This window comes from Drosophila santomea, chromosome X, assembly GCF_016746245.2.
Source record: "Drosophila santomea strain STO CAGO 1482 chromosome X, Prin_Dsan_1.1, whole genome shotgun sequence".
NCBI lineage: Eukaryota > Metazoa > Arthropoda > Insecta > Diptera > Drosophilidae > Drosophila > Drosophila santomea.
The window spans coordinates 22,077,738-22,098,200 of NC_053021.2; the positions used below are offsets into that span (position 1 = coordinate 22,077,738).

At 41.8% G+C, this 20,463-nt stretch overlaps 1 protein-coding gene across 1 annotated transcript in view; it reads left to right on the forward strand.

Moving 5' to 3' along the window:
- LOC120457339 (chaoptin) overlaps window positions 1-20,463 on the forward strand; it is a 210,111-nt gene that overhangs the window by 38,273 nt on the left and 151,375 nt on the right. The gene's annotated exons all lie outside the window — the stretch shown is intronic.

Here is a 20,463-nt window from a genome sequence, read left to right on the forward strand (position 1 = left end):
AGAGGTCTTGAGATAGAAGCGACTATAGAAAACTAACTTACAGGTAGATATGTAGATATGTACATAGATGGTTCTGGCAGCTAAGCTGTGCGTGTAATTAATTTCCAGTGGATGGCAAAAACTTTTATTAGCTTGTTCTTTATTTGAAGGCTGTCAGACTGGAACAGTATGAAATTTACCTTTCCCTCCTGCCTCCTGCCACCTGCCTTCCCAGAAATCCGCCAGCCATCCACTCGCCGTCATATTACATAGAATAATTAATTAATTTTGCGAAACAGTCGAGCGTATTTGACTGGCAAAAATTTGGCAATTACTCTAATTGTATTTGCTCTGCAGAAATATTTGATGGCCCGAACTGTAGTTGAAATTTTAATTACGCGCTTAGTTTTCGCTTTATCGGCTTATTTTTAGCATTGAGTTTTCGGATTCCTTACGGTTGTCAAAGAATGGACTTACCATCTTATTTTAAGGATAAAAGATAAGCTACCAACTAACCGAACGACAAATCAGCGACATGTAATCAATAACAATAAATTCACAGGTGTAAAAACAATAAAAAATGTATCCGGCATCTTTTTTCCGTGTATTAAACAAGAAGATTAAACAAGCACCTTTTAAGTCCTTCATTTTCACAGTCTGCAACGGAAGAGCCTGTGTTGATTAAATTTAAGGAGAAATACCATGTTGCCCCAAGAATGTACATTTTGGCACTCGCAAATCTGCCACAGATTTGAGATTTTCTCGCAAATCCCCGATTGACTTGGCAAACGATGGAAGTGGGACACTTGCCGTTTTCCACTTTCATTTCGTACTCGTACATACAGCTTGCATACAGGTAAAACATTAACAGAGCCATACATAAGGATAATCTGGCTCTTGCCTTTAAAGCCATTGTTTGTCTCCATTGTGTGTTTGTGGCTCTGTTTGTGTGGTTACGTGTGTGGATGGTGGGTGGTGGGAGAAGTGAAATCCATAAATATTACTGTAACAGTAACCATTGCGTTTTCCATGTCCGTGTAGCCTTGTTTTCACTTTGATTGTTACGTGTTGCCTGCACCGTTCGAGTTTTCTGTCCCGCCCGCCCACTTTTCCGCCAACTCCACCCTCCACCTGCCCCACCCCCTCCGCCACCGCGCAGCATGCAGGCAAATTGGATTTTTATGCATACTTGGTCACACGCGCCCCAAAAGACAGCCCAGAAACGGATGGCGAGATTGAGATTGGAGTCGAGTCGGCGATGAATATGGAGACATAAGGCCGAGCCACACCCATGGACAGGGTCCTGCTCAGAGGTGCTACTGCGGGGAAAGCAGTCGGAAATAACGCTGTTATCTAATCATTCTGATTTTTCAACAAATATTGGTGTTTGAAAACGTATAGAATATATATTAATAAATATTAATATCTATTAGATATTAGTTGTTCACTCTAGAACAATTCGCGCAGTGTGGCCGCGCAAAATGGCCGCTGAAATAGCCGAAATAGCTGAACTCTGAATGGCTCAACTCTGCCACCGACCCCTATCCACATCCACGTCGACAGTTACAGCATTTCTCGCCTCCTACTAAACGTAGTTATCTTATTCTTAGCCTTATTCCGCGCCGCCTTGTTGACTGTCCTTAGACCTTCGTTCGTTTGTTCGTTCGTTTGTCCTTTTGGGTTGCGGCTTGTGTTTTATATCCTCATGCTCGTTCTGTGCTCGTTTGTGCGTTCGATTCGCTGTTGTTGCTGTGTCTGCTGGCATAAATTTATTATAAAATAATTTGCATAATTCGTTATTACTCAGCATAAACAACGTGAAATTAAGACGATTTCTTTTATGCCTTCGCAACGCCTCCTTTGCACCTCACCGTCACCCTCAACCTCAGCCCTCAACCCAGAACCTCCCACTCCACCAATGAATCCACTCCGAATCCATTCTCCATTCTCGCATCCAATCCCGAATCCACAACCCCTTCTCTTCTGTCTCGTCCCACGGCTGCTCCGTGTCTATTTTGTCAATGTTATTTGTTTAGTCAAAGGCTCAACTCGACATTCGCCCGAATTATTTGGAAGCTGTCCTGCCCCAGGACTTCTTCTCAGGACACCTTTGGGTCTCAGCTGCTCGAGCTGCCAAATCCCGGGTATTTGTGCTATGTCTCGGCACTGAAATGTAGAGGAAGCATTGAAATACACAATGCAGCCTAACTCCCGAGCCTCCGACGGCTTTATATTTATGATTATTGTAAATCTATTTGCATGATTTCGAAAAAGCAAGCTAGCAGCCGATACAGTGGGATTGTAAGGGGTTTTCTGGGTCTTAAGGGTGGTAAGCATGAGTCGTTCCACAGGCAGCACCTTCTTTGGGACCAGGAAATGGATTCGTTTTTAAAATTAGATTAATAATATCTATTGTTGTCACAAGAAGGGCTGACGCCATCTATTTCACATAGATGTATAGCTAAGGTAATGCCGCGTGATGTTGGTACTCCCTGTACTCGCAAATGTAGAAAGATAGAAAATTGTTGAGCAGACCAACAATCGCCAACTTCCCCAGCAGCCGACCAACACCAAAAACTTGACCCAATCGCCGCCATTTTGCATGGACACCCGACATCCGACACCCACTCATATACAAATGCACACATACACATACCCAGATATGCAGACACCAATAGGTGGAATACATTTTGTAGCATTTGAATGCTAACTGAGTTTACTTTTCAATTTGATTTTGTTGTCTAAGCAAATAACGTGAGCCAGCTCGCAAGTATAAACAAATAGATGTACTTACAGTGTGTATGTGTGTGTGTGTGTGTAGATAAGTGGCAGTGTGTGCGAGAGAGAAGGAAAAGGTGGAGGGCGCATAGATGATACTTTAGATTTTGATGGCCTGTCCGAGGAGCAAGCAGAGCGTCCTGCGTTCGTCCAATATCCATACAAAAGCTCTACTTATTATGCCAGCAAGTAAATATTATTCACGTTAACTTCTACAAATAGTTCCCACACACAGACACCCGCAGTCGATACTGCATCCTCCGACACTACAAGAAAAATACCCAAAGAACCTTAAAATCGATTGGTGTAAAGATTGGGTTAATTAGCAAAAGTTGACAAACACACTTTGTGGTTTACTATCGCATTCCTATCTCAAGTCCAGATTACCTGTTTTTGCTAATTTTATTCATTTTTTTATATTTTTTTTTTTTTTCAATTAAAGTACCATCCTTTAACATTTAGATTTTAACATTACTGTTCTAAAATAACTACATAATTCAAAGCCAGTAAAGTGATGTGTGTATATGTGAATTCTGCCTACGTTTTTATAGTGTTGAGAAATATTTTGTAGTGTTTTTATTTTGCAAGTGCATTTTCCAGGATCGGAAGATTTTGCTCTTGTTAATGCCGGGCAGAATCTTGTTGTCCTTCCTGTTCTGTCCTTCCCCCAGACATATTTATTGCCCTCGCTGCTTACCTTTTGTTGGATGAGGAAAAGGAAAAGGCAAAGGCAGCAAAGGGAATACCATTTCAAGTTGTTTTTCCTCTGCTTTAATGCAACCTTTTTTGGAGGAACTCTTGAAAACAACATATCTATAGTACTTGAAAACGTTTGGGTAACTTTGATTCGTGTGATCTATCACTAAATTAAATTTGTAGCCATAACAGTTCGAGATGTCGATAGTTTAGGATTTGAGCCTTCTGCTCTTCAGGTGTTCAGTATTTATTGCATTGGAAATAATATGTTACGTATCCCGAAAACTCTAGTCCTTTCATATAAAGCTGTACATTTTACTCGAAAAATTAACATTTAGTATTCAAAAATGTATAACACAAATGATTTTCTTTTAAATTTCGCTTCGCATCAAAAGAACAAAAGTACGGCACCCATTACTTTGCTTTCGTTATTGGTCAAGTTGATTTTGGAGTGGCCTCTTCGTGGAATGTATAAGGCAAATATGCTAAAAATTGTCAAACGAAAGTTCAAAATTCGTTTTGTACATAAAACGGCGCCGAAAAAAGCAAAGATTATTCTGCGGCGGGACTTTTTTCATTTTTCTCCTTTTTGTGGGCAGTAAGGTTGCAGGCGGCCACGTGGCCAAGAAACAACGTTAAAGCGGCTAATAAAATTGTGCTCATTAAAGAATAGCCAACTTTGCCCCTCGGGTAAAACGTAATAAAGGTTAGAGGAGTAAACTGAAACCCAAATCGGTGGCCAACGCCCCACCATCAAGAGTTTTTAGCCGTCGGCGGATAAAGCGAAAAAGAAAAGCTGGAGAGTACGCTGGAAAAATAAGGAAAATCAAAGGCAAGTGCACACCGCAGTCGAGACACAAAAGAAAAATCTGAAATCAAGAGTTCAGAAGTGGATACAATGTGGCTGAGTACATGAGGGCACATATGCAGGACTTTCTGGCAATGCGAGTGGGTGCACTAGGAAAAAGGCTCAGTTTTTGGTTAGCGTAGGATTTTTACTATTTATTTGATTTGCTGTTGCTATTTATCTAGTATTTATACAAATGGCTATGAAATTAAGTAGTTTGGCCAATTCCGTCTAGCTATATTCTTGCGTAGTTCCATATCAATTTCCAGATTTCGAAAACTAAAAATAGATATTTGGGAATTGCCAGTCGTATCAATACGTAATGATTCGAAATCCAAATATCCCCTGCTGCCACCTAAATTTTTATATCATCTATTTCAAAATAAGTGCTTGAAGATTGGTTTCATTGATAGAAAAAGTAGGAGCACCCTTTAAAGAGAACCTGCGAGTGGATTATGACTGGGCACTTGCCTTTTTTGCACTGCCAATGCACTATGGGAAATTTGACCTGTATTTTTGGCATAAATGTATTTTTAAAAGTTTTGCAAATTTTGAAAATTTTTTTTAAATTATTAAGAGTTGATCAAAGATTTATATTATGTATCGCAAATGTAAAATTAACAGTCCAATGTTAAAAGTAACAGCTGTAAAGTCAGCTGTTGCAAACATAAAGCACGTGCCATCGGAGAGCTTCGTTTTATAGTGCTTACTAAAATGAATATCTCCTCACCCAAAAGGCCTAAACCCATCAAATTTGAAATGAATACTTATGGTGTGTACTATGTGTTTCTACTAATATGTTGCTTGTTTTGTGCGTGTGAACTTAACAATTTGTGTATTTAGCATATAGGTTTCATTCGCGACTTTTCGCGAAAATTAAATTTTTAGGTAGGAACCTCTTGGCGCACGCCACCAAAGTTACTTATGGCATGTTTTATGTCAATTTGTTGCATAAATGAAAAAACCAAAAAAATAAATAAATGAAATAAAAAGCTGGACAAAGAAGACAAGACAAAAACAAATTATCATCCTATCTTAAATAGCTTACGAGATATTAATTTATGCCAAAAAAACAGGTCAAATTCCCCATAGTGCAATGGTGAGCGCCATGAAAGGTGGATGAGCAGAACTGAATGTCCTTGCCAGGACTTGGATGCTGCACATGCTGCCATGAATACGAATTGCATTTTCCGAGAAGGAGGGCTAGGAAGGGCGCGATAGGCCTGCGAGTTGTACTACTAGAAAGTCAAGTTGAAAGACGAAGCCCAGCCTGATTGGGGGTCAACTGTTGGTTAGCTGTACACCACTTTTCCACCATGATTACCACCACGGCACCCTACGGCGCCCAACGGCACCACTCGACGGTAGCCAAGAACAAGATTATTTAACCAGCGGCAACAAGCACATGGGAAAGCCGAGGGGAAAGGCCAGAGAGCCACATTCGGAAAACAGAGCCGGGAAAGTGTAGGCAAACAAGCGAAAGAAAGCCAAAGAAAATGTTAATGGCCCTCAGTTGCCGGCCATCTCGCTCTGCTATTTCTCATCTCTGTTTGCCATTTGCTACACAGGGCGAAAACCTGTGCGCATCGGGGGCTTCAAGTCTCGGTAAAGGCACAGAGGCTATAATTAACCCAATACAGTTATAGAGTTATGTATTTCCCAGATGCCCCAGTAGTTCAGCCACTTAAAATCGAATTTCGAAGAGCTATACCGTTCAGTGATAGTTCAAGAAGTAAATGTGGAATATTCAGCACACACTCAAAAGACGCACACATTTTCTTCGCATACTTCTGTATTTGCTCCTGCTGTTGCTGCAGGCAATGTTTTAATAAAGACAAGGACAAAAGCGTTGAACAATTCAGGCGCAAAACAGAAACAAGGCAACACAAACATTTCATGCTCAAAATAAAAACGAAAGCAACCGAGACCGAGCACACAGCCGCAGATACAGATACAAATACAGATGCTCAGATACATAGGAGCCGGCTTTTGGAGTGCAAAGTGTAGTCAAAGCTAAAAAGTCAAGTCAAAACCAGGCAAGGACCATGAAAGTAACCAAACGGCTGTCTAATGAGAGCAGTCAAGCGTTTTCGCCTGCGAGGGTGTGAGGGCGTCTACATGGTCTAATTTACCATGCTCCACCGCTCATACGCATACCTACACATACACACACGAGGTCCTTGCGTACATAATCGTACTCGTATAGGCTCGAAATCACTGCTGAGCCCAAAGCCCAAAGAACATGGGCGTCGTTTGCAGAAGGGGCTATTGCGTGGGCCCTCTGCTCGGTTCACAGCCGTTGCAGGGAGCGGTTCAAGCGGGAATCCTTTGTATTATTCAATTACCTCGTGATTGAACTGACTCCTCAGGTGATTGCCCCGCCCACGTCCCTGCCTCCTCTCCGATCCGCTCCAGAAACACAACACAACACACTGCCACTCCAACTCCCACTCGCCAGCTCAGAGCAAATTATGGGTAATTTAATAATAAAATAAACAAACAATCAAGAGCGAAGACAGCATTGCCCAGCAAATTAAGTCCCAAAGGGGTAGAGCTTTACATAGATAAGAAAAGCGAAAGGAATGATACGGGTATATGGTGTACTACAAAAATCATATGTAGCAGAATGGGTGGAGTTTTAATTAAAACCGCAAGTGGAATTGGATATATTACATGGAAAGTACCCACTTTGGAGAAAGCAGTTTTGATAAGCAGTGTGGACGCAATAAATCAATAAAATAAACGTAAAGTGTAAGAAGTGAGGAAAGGTTGAAAGGCCGCCAAGTCGCGAAGTGCATGGATATAGAGGTATAGCGTTTAGTCTTCGATAGATGCACTCTACTTGCAATTACTTCGTACATGAACTGGCAATGTTTACTTCGAGGACAACTCAGTACTCAGTATTCATGGGCCTATCTAATCAGCAGTGCCGCGGCTACGTTTGCTCTCATTCGGGAAGCTCCTGGCTGGTGATGGTCCTCAAATTATTCAAGCTGCTTTCTAGTTGCGGTCGAGCGAACAATGTGTGGTTGCCAGGACCCCACCCCGCTCCAGTGGTGTCAAATCCACTGCAACATTTATGAGCAGGTCAATTGGAACTGCCGCCCAAGGTGGCAGCTGTGACAGGGATAGCAAACCGCGCGACCGAACGAGAGGCGTGGTGCATCATCTCATTTATAAATCATACCCACACACCCGCCCCACATCGCAAAGGGTCAATTTATGGCAAGGATCAAGTTCGTGGCAGGGACAGTGTTGGCGTGGGGAGGGGCAGGGGGCAGACGAGGACACGCGCGAATGAATTTTCTGCTGGCGTATGAAATTTTTACGCAAACTCACACACATATACGTGCCCACGTGTGTGAGAAAGCTTCGGGGCTCCTGTATGTAGAGAAAACAAGAGAGAACGCTATAGTCGAGTTCCCCGACTATCTGATACCCGTTACTCAGCTAGTGGAAGAGAGAAGGAGAGTCTTAAACGCAGTTTTTGGCGGTTTGTAGGCGTTATAGTGGGCGTGGCAAAAAGTTTTTTGGTAAATCGATAGAAAATTACAAGACTAATACAAAAATGAAAAAATTTCAAAACATTTTTCAAAAGTGTGGGCGTGGCAGTTTTGGGCGGTTTGTGGGCGTTAGAGTGGGCGTGGCAACATGAATCGACAAACTTGCGCTGCTTCTATGTCCCTGGAGTCTGTATGCTTAATCTCAACTTTCTAGCTTTTGTAGTTCCTGAGATCTCGACGTTCATACGGACGGACAGACGGACAGACGGACATGGCCAGATCGACTCGGCTATTGATCCTGATCAAGAATATATATACTTTATATGGTCGGAAACGCTTCCTTCTGCCTGTTACATACTTTTCAACGAATCTAGTATACCCTTTTACTCTACGAGTAACAGGTATAAAAAGTAAGCCTAAAATGTACGACGTCAAGTGAGATTTAGGCAATGATAAAGTTGCCTATTATTATTCACCAGAAACTGTTTGATGAAATTAAAAATCAATATGTGCAATCAGGCCCATTTTTGAAGCTATGATTATTTCGATTATAATTACCTTAGGAGGATGTACTCTGATACGAAAAAATACTCCTAAGTCCAAGGAATTAACAACAATAAATTCGTGAAATATTTTTGCTTTCCAATGCTACAGAATGCTTTCATATACCCAATAAAGCTAACATTGTTGTTTTTATTTTTTCTATTGGGATAAATGAAAACTTTTGACGCAAAAACTTTAAAAAGCCGTTGGATTCGACGCCTCTTTAAGAGCTCCCGCATTTCTCACAGTGTATCCTACTTCGATTTGTATTTGTGTTTGTATTTGTGTGGGCCGCCTACGTCAGCACTGACCAGCAGCAACTGAAAAGGTGCGGGGATTAAACAAAAGCCCAGCCAGTTATTGAAAGTCAAAGTCAAAGACAGGAGCCAAAGGACGAATCCAATGGAAATGCTGGCCTACGCGGGATATACACGGCCAAAAGCCTGCCTAATTGTTATGGGCCAAATGTCTTCGTCTTTGTCGGACGAATTCCAAACGCGTTCGCTGCTAAGAAAAGGAACTGGGGATGACTTCAGAGGAGGAGATTGTATGGCGGAGAAAGAGTTTTGAATAAAACGAGAAAATTAAAGCGGAAATTAGGCGCAAAATGAGCAGCAGCAAAAAGAAGGCACAGAACCTGCGAGAGCGAAATCAAGAGAAAGCTAACCTCGAAATGGGTCCAGACGAAGTTATACAACTCGGTAGTTGCACTGAACGGTTCACGTCGAATGTGAAAACCTCCTCTTATGAATTTTCCAATATTCCTTTGAAAACTATGACTTTGTTGTTTTTTAGTTTTATTGAATTGGAAACTATGATTAGGAGTCGTGGCAATCAATGGGGGTTCAGAAGCCCCACTTCTTGCCCAAAAGTATACAGCAGTAATTTATTTACCAGGTCGCTAAGATCTTTAATTCGATAGCCGCCAGTTCAAGGAACAGTGCTTGACCACAAGTCATCTTACAAATACCTCGGAGTGATCTTAGATAGGAAATTAATCTTTGAAAGGCATATTACGGCGATACAGCACTCTTTCAAGACCAAGGTCTCTACAATGTCGTGGTTAATTGCTGCCCGCAACAAACTTTCCCTCGCCAATAAGGTTAAAATCTCCTGGCATATTTTATGCCATACATGTTTACGGGATCGCTGCCAAAACGCACCTGAATAAAATGCTAAACGCTCAGGAAGGTCACAGGCGCTCTTTGGTACATGAGGACCAGAGACATTGAAAGCGATCTGAAGGTGCCAAAAATTGGAGACAGGATTCACGAGTTATCGAAAAAGTATAATGATAGGCTAGAATCTCATCCAAGTATCGCAGCCCAAAGTCATCGGACAAGAACGAGAAGAAGACTGAAACGCCACCCCCTAAACCTGACTTGACATAAACCTGATACATATGAATCCTTTCAATTCTTTACCATATATTATTATTCCATTTCCTTTAATAACTACCCAATGTAATCAAATAACTTTGATATCAGGAAAAATTCGTTTAACTTAACACAGATTAGATTAAGTTGTCCAATAAGGTTAATATAACGCTAGTCCAAATACACAATTTCGGTAAATAAAAAAACAAGAGGTAACGCTATAGTCGAGTCCACGACTATCTGATACCCTCTACTGCAAAGGAGAGTCTTCAACACTGACAGTTTTTGGGCGTGGGCGTGGCAACATGAATCGACAAACTTGCGCTGCTTCTATGTCTCTGGAGTCTGTATACGTAATCTCAACTTTCTAGCTTTTTTGGTTTCTGAGATCTCGACGTTCATACGGACGGACAGACGGACATGGTCATATCGACTCGGCTATTGATCCTGATCAAGAATATATATACTTTATATGGTCGGAAACGCTTCCATTTGTCTTTTACATACTTTTCAACGAATCTAGTATACCCTTTTACTCTACGAGTAACGGGTATAAAGAGTACTTTGCATTGTGGGAACGCATTCTTAAACATAGTCTTAAATACATGTTTAATAAGTTGAAATCTCAGTGAGCTTTGTCGGACACATGGGCTTAAAAACATTTTCATACTATCTTATAGAGATATGGAACTATACTAATCAAAGCATGATTTTCATATTCCACCTTTAAATACCCAAAGAGAATGAAAATTAAATACCCATCAAGATGGTCGAAAGGAGAACTCTTTTTGTAGCATTCCCCATTTCTGTAAAGCTTTTGCCAGCCAGTAAGCTAAATTTAAGCGGGCAAAGCCCCAAAATCCGAGGGCAAATTAAAACGGCTAGTGCTTGGGTGCGGCTGCCAGAGGTGAAAAGTGGAGGACCACAAGTGTCTTCGGGTAGCGAAAGGAATGAAAGTTGCCCCAAACCGCCTCCGCTCATTTGCGCATATTCTCGCTTCTTGCTGAACCCACGGAATTCCAGCAAAAGTTGCGCGAGGTGAAAAAACGACAGCGAATGTCGTTTGGCAACTAATTCAAGAGCGTGTTAAGGACGACGGCTCATTAATACGCGGTAGGAGTGGCAGAAGAGCAGTGACAAAGTAAAAAGTGGGTGAATGCGTGCGAAAATCCAAGGGAAAAATTCTACAACAAATGGCAGAGAGCTGCAGAGAAAATGTGGAAAATTAAAAACGAGTTTCACCAGAGTCCGGCCACAAACGAGGCTAATAGGATGCCACTCATACTGGCAGGAAAAAATCGGCGAAAAGCCCAAAAGTGAACTGCTGAGCTAATTTTTCGAGTTTGTGGGAGGGGAAGTGGCCAGTTAATGTGTTGCTGACCAAGTGAAAATGTTTAATTCTCCTTGCAGGTTTGCAGAAGGATGCGTAAACGACATCTAAAATGTCCATAGAGATTAGTTTTATGTTAAAACTCTAACAAGATGTTGAGTAATCTTAATCTTAGGATTTCTTTATTTATTTAATAGAGTAAGCACCTATTAAAAAGTATATAACAAGCAGAACGAAGCGGGCAAAAGATTCCAATACTTTGAAATCCGATAAAGGTTCCAAAGGAATTAGTTAAATACGGCTTAAAAGGCATAGAATGGCGTATAAAAGCAAAGCCAGTAGATGTAGATATGTGGAATGTCAGCTGACGTACATTTATTTTGAAATTGATTAGCTGATTAACTGACATCTGATAGTCGTGGCTTTCGTCTGCAGCGCTCCTTGTCGTTGTGAATTAGCTTGATTAAAATCAAAACAAGAGAGAACGCTATAGTCGAGTTCCCCGACTATCTGATACCCGTTACTCAGCTAGTGGAAGGGAGAAGGAGAGTCTTAAACACAATTTTTGGCGGTTTGTAGGCGTTATAGTGGGCGTGGCAGAAAGTTTTTTGGCAAATCGATAGAAATTTATAAGACCAATATAAAAATGAAAAAATATCAAAACATTTTTCAAAAGTGTGGGCGTAGCAGCTTTGGGCGGTTTGAGGGCGTTAGAGTGGGCGTGGCAAAAAGTTTTTTGGTAAATCGATAGAAAATTACAAGACTAATACAAAAATGAAAAAATTTCAAAACATTTTTCAAAAGTGTGGGCGTGGCAGTTTTGGGCGGTTTGTGGGCGTTAGAGTGGGCGTGGCAACATGAATCGACAAACTTGCGCTGCTTCTATGTCTCTGGAGTCTGTATGCTTAATCTCAACTTTCTAGCTTTTGTAGTTCCTGAGATCTCGACGTTCATACGGACGGACAGACGGACAGACGGACAGACGGACAGACGGACAGACGGACGGACAGACGGACATGGCCAAATCGACTCGGCTATTGATCCTGATCAAGAATATATATACTTTATATGGTCGGAAACGCTTCCTTCTGCCTGTTACATACTTTTCAACGAATCTAGTATACCCTTTTACTCTACGAGTAACGGGTATAAATACCTTTGAACGAAGCCAATAAGATGGCATTACAGCATTGCTGTATTGCTTTGTAATATGTCATCAAATGGTTTTAATTATGAAATCCTCATGCGAGTAGCTGCAATACAATAATATTGCCGAATATTGCCACTTGAAAGTGCACACCGCTCATTGAATTGGTCCTGTTCTATTCCTTTAACGTAATTTGCCTAATGGAAAATGCAGGTTTCATTCCCGACTCGAGATGCAGCTCCATAATCCTCGTCTCGGGCTCTTGTAGTCTCTTGAATAATTTAAATTCGATTTGAAAGCTAATTAGAGGAGTTTGCCAATCGTGAGGTGGGGCTTATTAGTAATGCAAAGCAAAGCTTCAAGTTTGGATAATTCGCTTTGCACAATGTATGTACATATATACACTCATAAGTTTGTGAGTGTGTGTGAGTGCTCTTCGCCTTGAAAGTTTTCCACACTTTTGACAGCGCTGTCAATCTTTCCTTACCTCCATCCCTCCCTCTCTCTCTTGCCGCTTGACCCTTGCTGCAGAAGCCGCCTCTTTCGTTCGTTCGGCAGTTTATACAGATTTTTGCGCTTGTCAGCGTTTCTAAGCGACTGGGGACTAATGCGGCCTCTGCAAACTAATCAGAAAATGTGTTTGCCATTGTTGTTGTTGTTCGGTTTGTTTCTTGTCATTTCGCATAACGACCACTCACACAGAGATCCACACATACACGACGAGAAACCAGGGGTACTGCGCATAAATAGCATGTTGCATTATCCTTATTTTTGTAAAAGATGTTCCGCAGCTTCTTCTAAAAATATTATCTATCAATAAAGGAGGAAATCTCATACAAGAAACAATGTAGATGGCAAATCAAAGCTGCCTTGGAAATGCCTGACTATTTAAACACAAGTACATAAGAGGGACGACCAGGCTTTTCTCTTACTGCAAACATTGACAAGTTTTGTGTGCATATGTAATTTAGTTTTGTTATTGTTGCCCCTCGTTTCGGATCTCGTTTTCCTTTTCAGTTCGGTTGTCAGTTGTCGGTTGTCGGTCTTCGGTCTTCATTCTTTTTCAATTCAATTCCATTTGCCAGCTGCCTTCTCTGTCCCTCTCCCCTGAAGCCCAGCTCTGCGTCCCGCTCCCTCCCGAACAGTCTGGCAAAATATTGACTGACATTGACTGTACAGTATACACTCAGGGGATGCTACAAACCCCGGAAGAGCCCGAAAAAATGTCGTAGACATGAAGCTTATAGCCCCAAGATGCTTGCAGACACGGTTTTTCTATTATGCTCTGTTATGGCATGAGCTGTCCCCCTCTCCCGCTCCCTCTCCCTCTGTCGCCATATACCCCTCTCTATCGGAACGTGTGTGTGTGCTGGATGCCCGGTTAAGTTCAACAGTCAAGGACTTTGTTGTTGAAATGTTGACTTTTGTTGATTTGGCTCAGTCAGCCCCACACGAAGAACGCATACAATACAATCAGGGCACTAGGCATCGATTACTCCTCCCTACTCACTGGACACTCCGCTTCACTCCCAAATTGGAGGGGCTCCTAGTTCGGTGCTGAGTGCCACCTAATTCACCCTAGGATCCGCATTCAACGGACTGACTAGGAAGGCGGAGCTTACAGCGCACTTCTTGGATTCCTAATAGTTTTTATAATTAGTTATTTTTTGTGATCCACAGAGATATAAATTTAATGCTAGATTATACATTTAGCGCCAATGGGGTTAAATATCATATACATACATATAGCATTTTTATAGCATATTTGCGGAAAGTGAAACCTTTTTCCACCAATTTTCCATATAGTTACATACATATATTGCATACATACATATATTATACAGTTTCGCAAGATGTGATCAATAAATCACTGACAAGAAAACCATCTGGCATTAAAAGCATTTTTTTTGGTTGTATGTAGTACTTATCTTGAAATAAGAATATGTGTCAGTATAAAAAAGGAATATTCAAAAGTTTTAAGCCGCTAGAAAATGCAAAAATTACCCACAGTTGGCTATGAAAAGCACTAAAACACTGCAACTCCACCGTCACCGAAACGTTCCGAAGGCAACTAAACTGCTGATGAAATGGATTGTCATGTGCCTTTCAATTTCCGCCAGTGCACAGTGGGAAATTTGACCACTTTTTCTGGCCTAAATTAATAACTACAGAACGGGGAGAGATATTTAGTTTGGTTTTTTTGTATGGGGTTACACTAGTCCATACCTATAATCTATCTATCCATCTATCTATTAGTATTATTAGTTTCTATTGATCTGCAGAAAAACTTTTTGCCACGCCCACTCAAACGCCCACAAACCGCCCATACTTTTAAAAAAAGTTTTGAAATTTTTTCACATTTTTGTTCGTCTAGTAAATTTATTTCTATATACCAAAAATCTTTTTGCCACGCCCACAAACCGCCCAAAAGGGCAGTGTCGCACTTTCACTAGCTGAGTAACGGGTATCAGATAGTCGGGGAACCCGACTATAGCGTTCTCTCTTGTCTGTTCTGTGTTTTTCGTTTCTCGAGCAACCCTTATCAAATTCGTTGTCTACCCTTCTAAGCTAATCTTCCAAATTCCAAAAACAAAAACAGCGAGTTTCCATGGACTTAAAGTTCTTCTGAGCCTTCAATTTGCATCGCTTAGTGGAATTTCCACAGCTTTATCTGCTCGGTTCTCTGGCGAGGTAAGTCGTGCATAAGCTATGGCCCCTTCTATTTAGAGTACACGGAAATAATAGCTAGAATTGTTATTTTATAGAGAGCATTCATTTGAAATCGAAAGCAAGACTGTGGAGAGTATGTATGATCCGATCTATTACCAACTGCAGAAATGTCCTTTTTATGCCACCATCCATCAAAATAGTCAATGGGAATCATAATACTCTGCCGCTGTATTCCGGTGTACTTACCATCTGCAGTTCAAGGGGGAGAAACAAACTTTCGTTGTTCTGGTGTACTCTTGCACTTGAAATGACCGGGCAGCAGGCGATGAAGTCAATGATTATGGTTATTATTACAATGGGCGGAAGCCCCAAGGACGAGCTGCCATTAGACAACTGGCGGCGATGCTTAACTATTTTGTTTATGAAAATTACACGGGAGATGTTAGCGATGACCTCGACCTCAGCTTAAAGTTTAACGTTAACTTTAACTTTAACTTTGGCTTCCAATTGGACTGCAGCTTCAACTTTGGCTCCCACTTCCGCCTTCTTCTTCTGGATTGGCAGAATCGGTGGGTGGGAAAATGGGATCTGAAATGGCAATGGAAATGGCTCCTCTTGACTAACGGCAGTTTCAGTTTCCACAAAAAGGAATACGTACTTGGACTTGTATAGAAAAGCGATAGACGCAAAGGCGAAGAAAGCGCCGAAAAAACGAGCAAGGAAATGAGAACGGCAAATCGAAAGGAAAAGGAGTCCGCAGGACGCAGGAGTACACGACTGAAAAGGATCCATTGGCAACTTTGGCCACACACGACCCTGCCCCGATTTCCCCCCGTGTACGAGTATGCGGGTGTCGGCACCGTTAGAAAAGCGCGCAAAAGTAAAGTTTTTGCTTTGCAAACAACAACCAATAAAACTTTAAGCAATCTTCCACAGCTTCAGTGGGTTAAGGGGCAGCTTCCACTGCCTGCAGCATAACTTTTGGCGCAAATGCCTCGCATACGGTTCAGTTCGGTTCGGTTTGGTTCTGTTTGGTTCTGTTGGTCTGGTTTGGTTTCTACACTGAGAACGAATTCGAGGACCGTATTATAGGGTTATAAAGTTCGGTAAATATTTCGTGCTTTTGCTAAAAAAAACTGGGTTTTTATGTGACAGTTCGATGAAAAAAGTAGTGTGTTTGGGGCTACTTCCTGTGTATATTTTTAACATTTAGTACGCCATTTGGCTGGGATACATATGCGTTTCAGTTAATTGTATTGCCATATACCTGTAATTAGTCTATTTCCATCATTTCCATTCCATCCAATTACATGCCTAAAATAAATATTATGTGGTCGAATTTATTGAAGACTTGACTCTCATTTACCGCATTGCAGATTGCAAGTAAAAGTAAAAGTCGAATTCAGTTTCTTTCAGTGTCTAGCTGTCTGCTGTTTTTTCCATGTCTGGCTGAGTTCAGTTCGCGGCTTCCTGTGCTCCACTTTGCTTTCTTTTTCCGCTCGCCACCCACTTCATTTTTCGTTGTTTTTAATTTATTTTCCTGCAGGTTCAATTCTTTGCCTTGTTCTTTTGTGCTGTCTGTCTGTCTCCTCCTTCTCTCAGGTATCGCGAGTATGAGTGTGAGCGTGGCTGTCAGTGAGTGTGAGTGTGAGTGCGAGTATGAGTGATGTGAAAACGGAAGTTGTAGTAGCGGCATTTCCCCGTTTCCGCTTGTTTTCTTTTTGTTTTTTGGCCGTAGGCAGTTATTTTGACGGCGCCACTGCTGGTGGAAATCTGCATACCAACGTGTCATCTGCCTGCACATTTTCCCGACCTTTTCCACATTCAATAAAACTGATTTCGATTGCTCGTCCTCTTTATATTTTTAATCTTCAGTTCATATTTAAATTTCTGCGAAAATACTTGCAATCCTTGCAGTGGAAAGCTGAAGAGCACTTTGCAACGCACACACGCAGACAGACAGACGTTGCACTCCATGTCTGTAAAGCGGGTTGGCTCTAAGCTCAATTTAATTGATAAGTGCGCCTAACTAGCCGGAAATAATGGGCGAGTATATTTGCTAACCGATCTTATTGGTGGTAAGCCATTTGATGAACTGTATTTTGATACTTTTGCCTTGTCGCTTAAAACTATGTATGTTCGAGCAAGTCGAATAAACAAACACTATATCCGCTATAGTTTTAACTTATATGCCTTATGCCAATTTTCTCTGTGGATGGCAGCACACGCAGTGGCGATTTTGCGGCTGTTACTCAGTTTCTATTTACCATTTTATATTACTTCGCCTAAGCGAAAACGGATGGTCCCTTTAAATGGCCTGATTCATTATTATTTTACTATTATTCAGCTATAGCCTGTTCTTTCTCATTTAGTTTCTGCATTGTTCGATTGTCAAGCAACATTTCCAAATTTATTTTCCGGCACTTCGGCCTTCCTCCGAAGTAAGCCGTGCAGCTAACTGACCCAACAGCTTAGCCTACGATGGAAAATGGAAACGCATTATGGGGGTACGAAAACACAGATGGACAGACACACACAGAAACACACACTGTAGCATTGTGCGGACAAAGTTTACATCGATATTTGTTTTTTAGTTGCCCACCCCTCCGCACATTTCACTTCGTTTTATTTTATTTGAACTCTATTTTTATTTTCATTGGCCGGGAGAAGTTTCAGCAGAGTGGCACTCGAACAACGCGCCAGCACAAACGACAAGGCACATACACCCACACACCCACACACACACATATGCAGTTGTCATAAAGGAAAAGTTGTATTACATTTATGACACTTTTGAATATATATTTTCGTACATTTGTTCGCCTGTGTGAGTGTTGGCATATTTCTGGCCCCCTCAGCACGTTCGTTCTTTTATTTAACTCGCCATTACATTTTTACAACCCTTTTCGTTTACTTTTGGCGCGGCTTCTCCCGGCTTTCCCCACTTTTCTTTGTTGCCTTTTCTTTTCTTTTCTTTGCTTTTCTTTTCGTTTTTTGTGTTGACAAAGCGGCAAAGGCAAACAACGCGATAAACTTGGCGGCGCTGCGGAAAATGGGAAAGCAGGGGCGGCGCCTAGTGGGGGTCGCAGCCCTGAGTGGGCGGGAAAGTGGAAAACATTTTAGTTGGCGACATTCCATCAAAAATGGGCAAATGAGTCAATCTCCCAGCCGGAATGTCGGAGCACGCACTTAATCAAAGTATACTTTCCTTTGGGGACCGGTAATGAAAAATCCAAGACTGAGAGAAATCTTATCTTAGGACTGCTACTTTAAGTTTTCAAAAAGGGTGTTGAGTAAGCCATTTAATTTCCAAAATGAAGGCATTCAAAAATAAAATGTAACAGCAAATATAAAATAAATTGAATACGAGTATGAATAAATTAAATAACCAGTGAAGATAATTGCCAAACCTCTCCGTGGCCAAGAAACCAGAATCATGGCAGTGTTTTCCACTCGCAAGTGAACAAAAAGGCAGCTCTTTGTCTAAAAAAAATATGTAAATTAAAAGCGCTTGAATATTGGTTAAAAAATCGCTGGAAACTTGAGTTGAGCCGCTATTCGAACTCAATTGATTAATGCAAGCGATTAATGTGGAAACCGATTACGCACGGTTAATTGCCACGTTAATTGATACTGCCACGCCCGAGCCAACTAATCTGCCGAAGGGGGCGTGGCAGTAAATGCACATTATATCGCTTGTAGTTTCAATCGCATTCGAGGGGGCTTCAATTGATAATTGATATTTTGCAAACAAACAGTATGGGCCGGGCGAAGCGGTTTTTTTTTATGACTTGGAAACTACAATCAGTGTTCACAGAGACTTGATGGGTGGTGGTACGGCATTTTTTTCCGTGTATTGTTAACTAAATTTGTGCTGCCAGACAGCTTGATGCACATTTTAAACATGTTAATGAGAAAAGTTGACACCTGACGTTCAACTGACGTCCTGCAACAGCAGGCGCAAGTGAGACGCCGTGTTTGGTGGCAAGTGTATTTTACTCTCTATTGCCACTAATTAAGTCGAGGGTAATTAATTAGTAGGTTAAGGGTAATTAGTTCGCCACTATTTCTAAACTGTTCGTAAATTTAATGCTCCAATGGATATATTGGCAAGCAATCACCAGAGTTTTTTAATTTGAATGCCCCGAATAATTGATACCGCACACGCATAAGCCGTACATTAATCTAAAAAAATACCGCGGAACTTTTCCAGAAAAGTCGGCGGGAATGAAACTCTAGGTTCGCAGCAATGCCAGTTTTCCAGATGACGACATGCCAGCACACACACACATGTGTGCGCATAAAAAGAAAATGGAAAACTGTGGTGAGAGTGTGTGAGTGATAACGACTCCTCCGTCCTTTCCTCTTTTCCTCCTCGGCCCACGCACACTCGCACTATTTATTTAACTTGATTTGCTGCAATTTATTTCAAGTGTTGTCGTTTATTTAAACACCAGGCACACACAGACATGGGGAGTGTGACGGCACGTGGAAAGTGCACCGCAAGAAAATACACTGAAAGCTCAACTCATGCTCACACTCACACTCAGGGGCGCAGGTAACCCTTTGATGTAATAATAAATTGCATCGCCCGACGTTTCCACGTTTTTCCGGCTTTCCCTGCAATAGTTGGCTCCTGTTCACCGCATTTTACCCGCTATTCTACTCTGCTCTTCTTGTTCGTTTGCTCCTTGCTCAGTGTGTATGCCATTCATAAAATTATTCAAGCAAATTTTATTTGCACAAATGTACGCGACTTGTTTGCCTTCGGCTTTGTGACCCACACAACCACCCACTTCCACCACCCACTTCCACCACCCACTTCCACCACCCACTTCCACCACCCACTTCCACCACCCACTTCCACCACCCACTTCCACCCACTTCCACCACCCACTTCCACCACCCACTCCCACAGCCCACTGGGCGGAAAGCGCCACCCAACAAGCGCCAGCAGACGTCTGGCTGACTATCGTGCGATCTAGTCAGCTGGCAGCATTCAGAAAAATCACAGTGAAAAAATGCCAATTTACAGTGATTAAATCATGCCGTTTACTTTCCTCGAGATCCTAGATGCACGACTAATTTACTTGAGATAACTACCGCAACGCTCATTTGAGAGATTGTAGATTTTACAAATTTAATTCGGCGTTCCTCTTGTGGTTGCCTTCAAACTGTGTTTGATAACTTCTTTTGGTGAACTGAAATTTTTTATGGCGCGATAATTTCGCGATAGCTGGAATCTCTTTTTCCTGCATTGCACTACTGAAGTCGACTTGAGAAAAATAATTCCTCTACCAGTCGCCAGTCGAATGAATTTCACTTAGCCCGCTGCCGGCTATCAGCCAACTTGATGTATCCGATATCAGTCAATTTCCCTACGCAAACAAAATCTCTTGCCTCACTGCCTGGCATTCCGGGTCATTTCGCAGCCAGTGTTTTGCATTGTGCTCCCTGCGTGGAGATAACTTCCGTACATATTCCGCCATTTATATATTTTTTCTGGGGCGGTGGCAAGTGGGCGTGGCCTTAGAGTCTGCAGCATGCTCCACGCTCCCCGACGAAACACTTTCGAGTGTTCATCATTTTCCGCT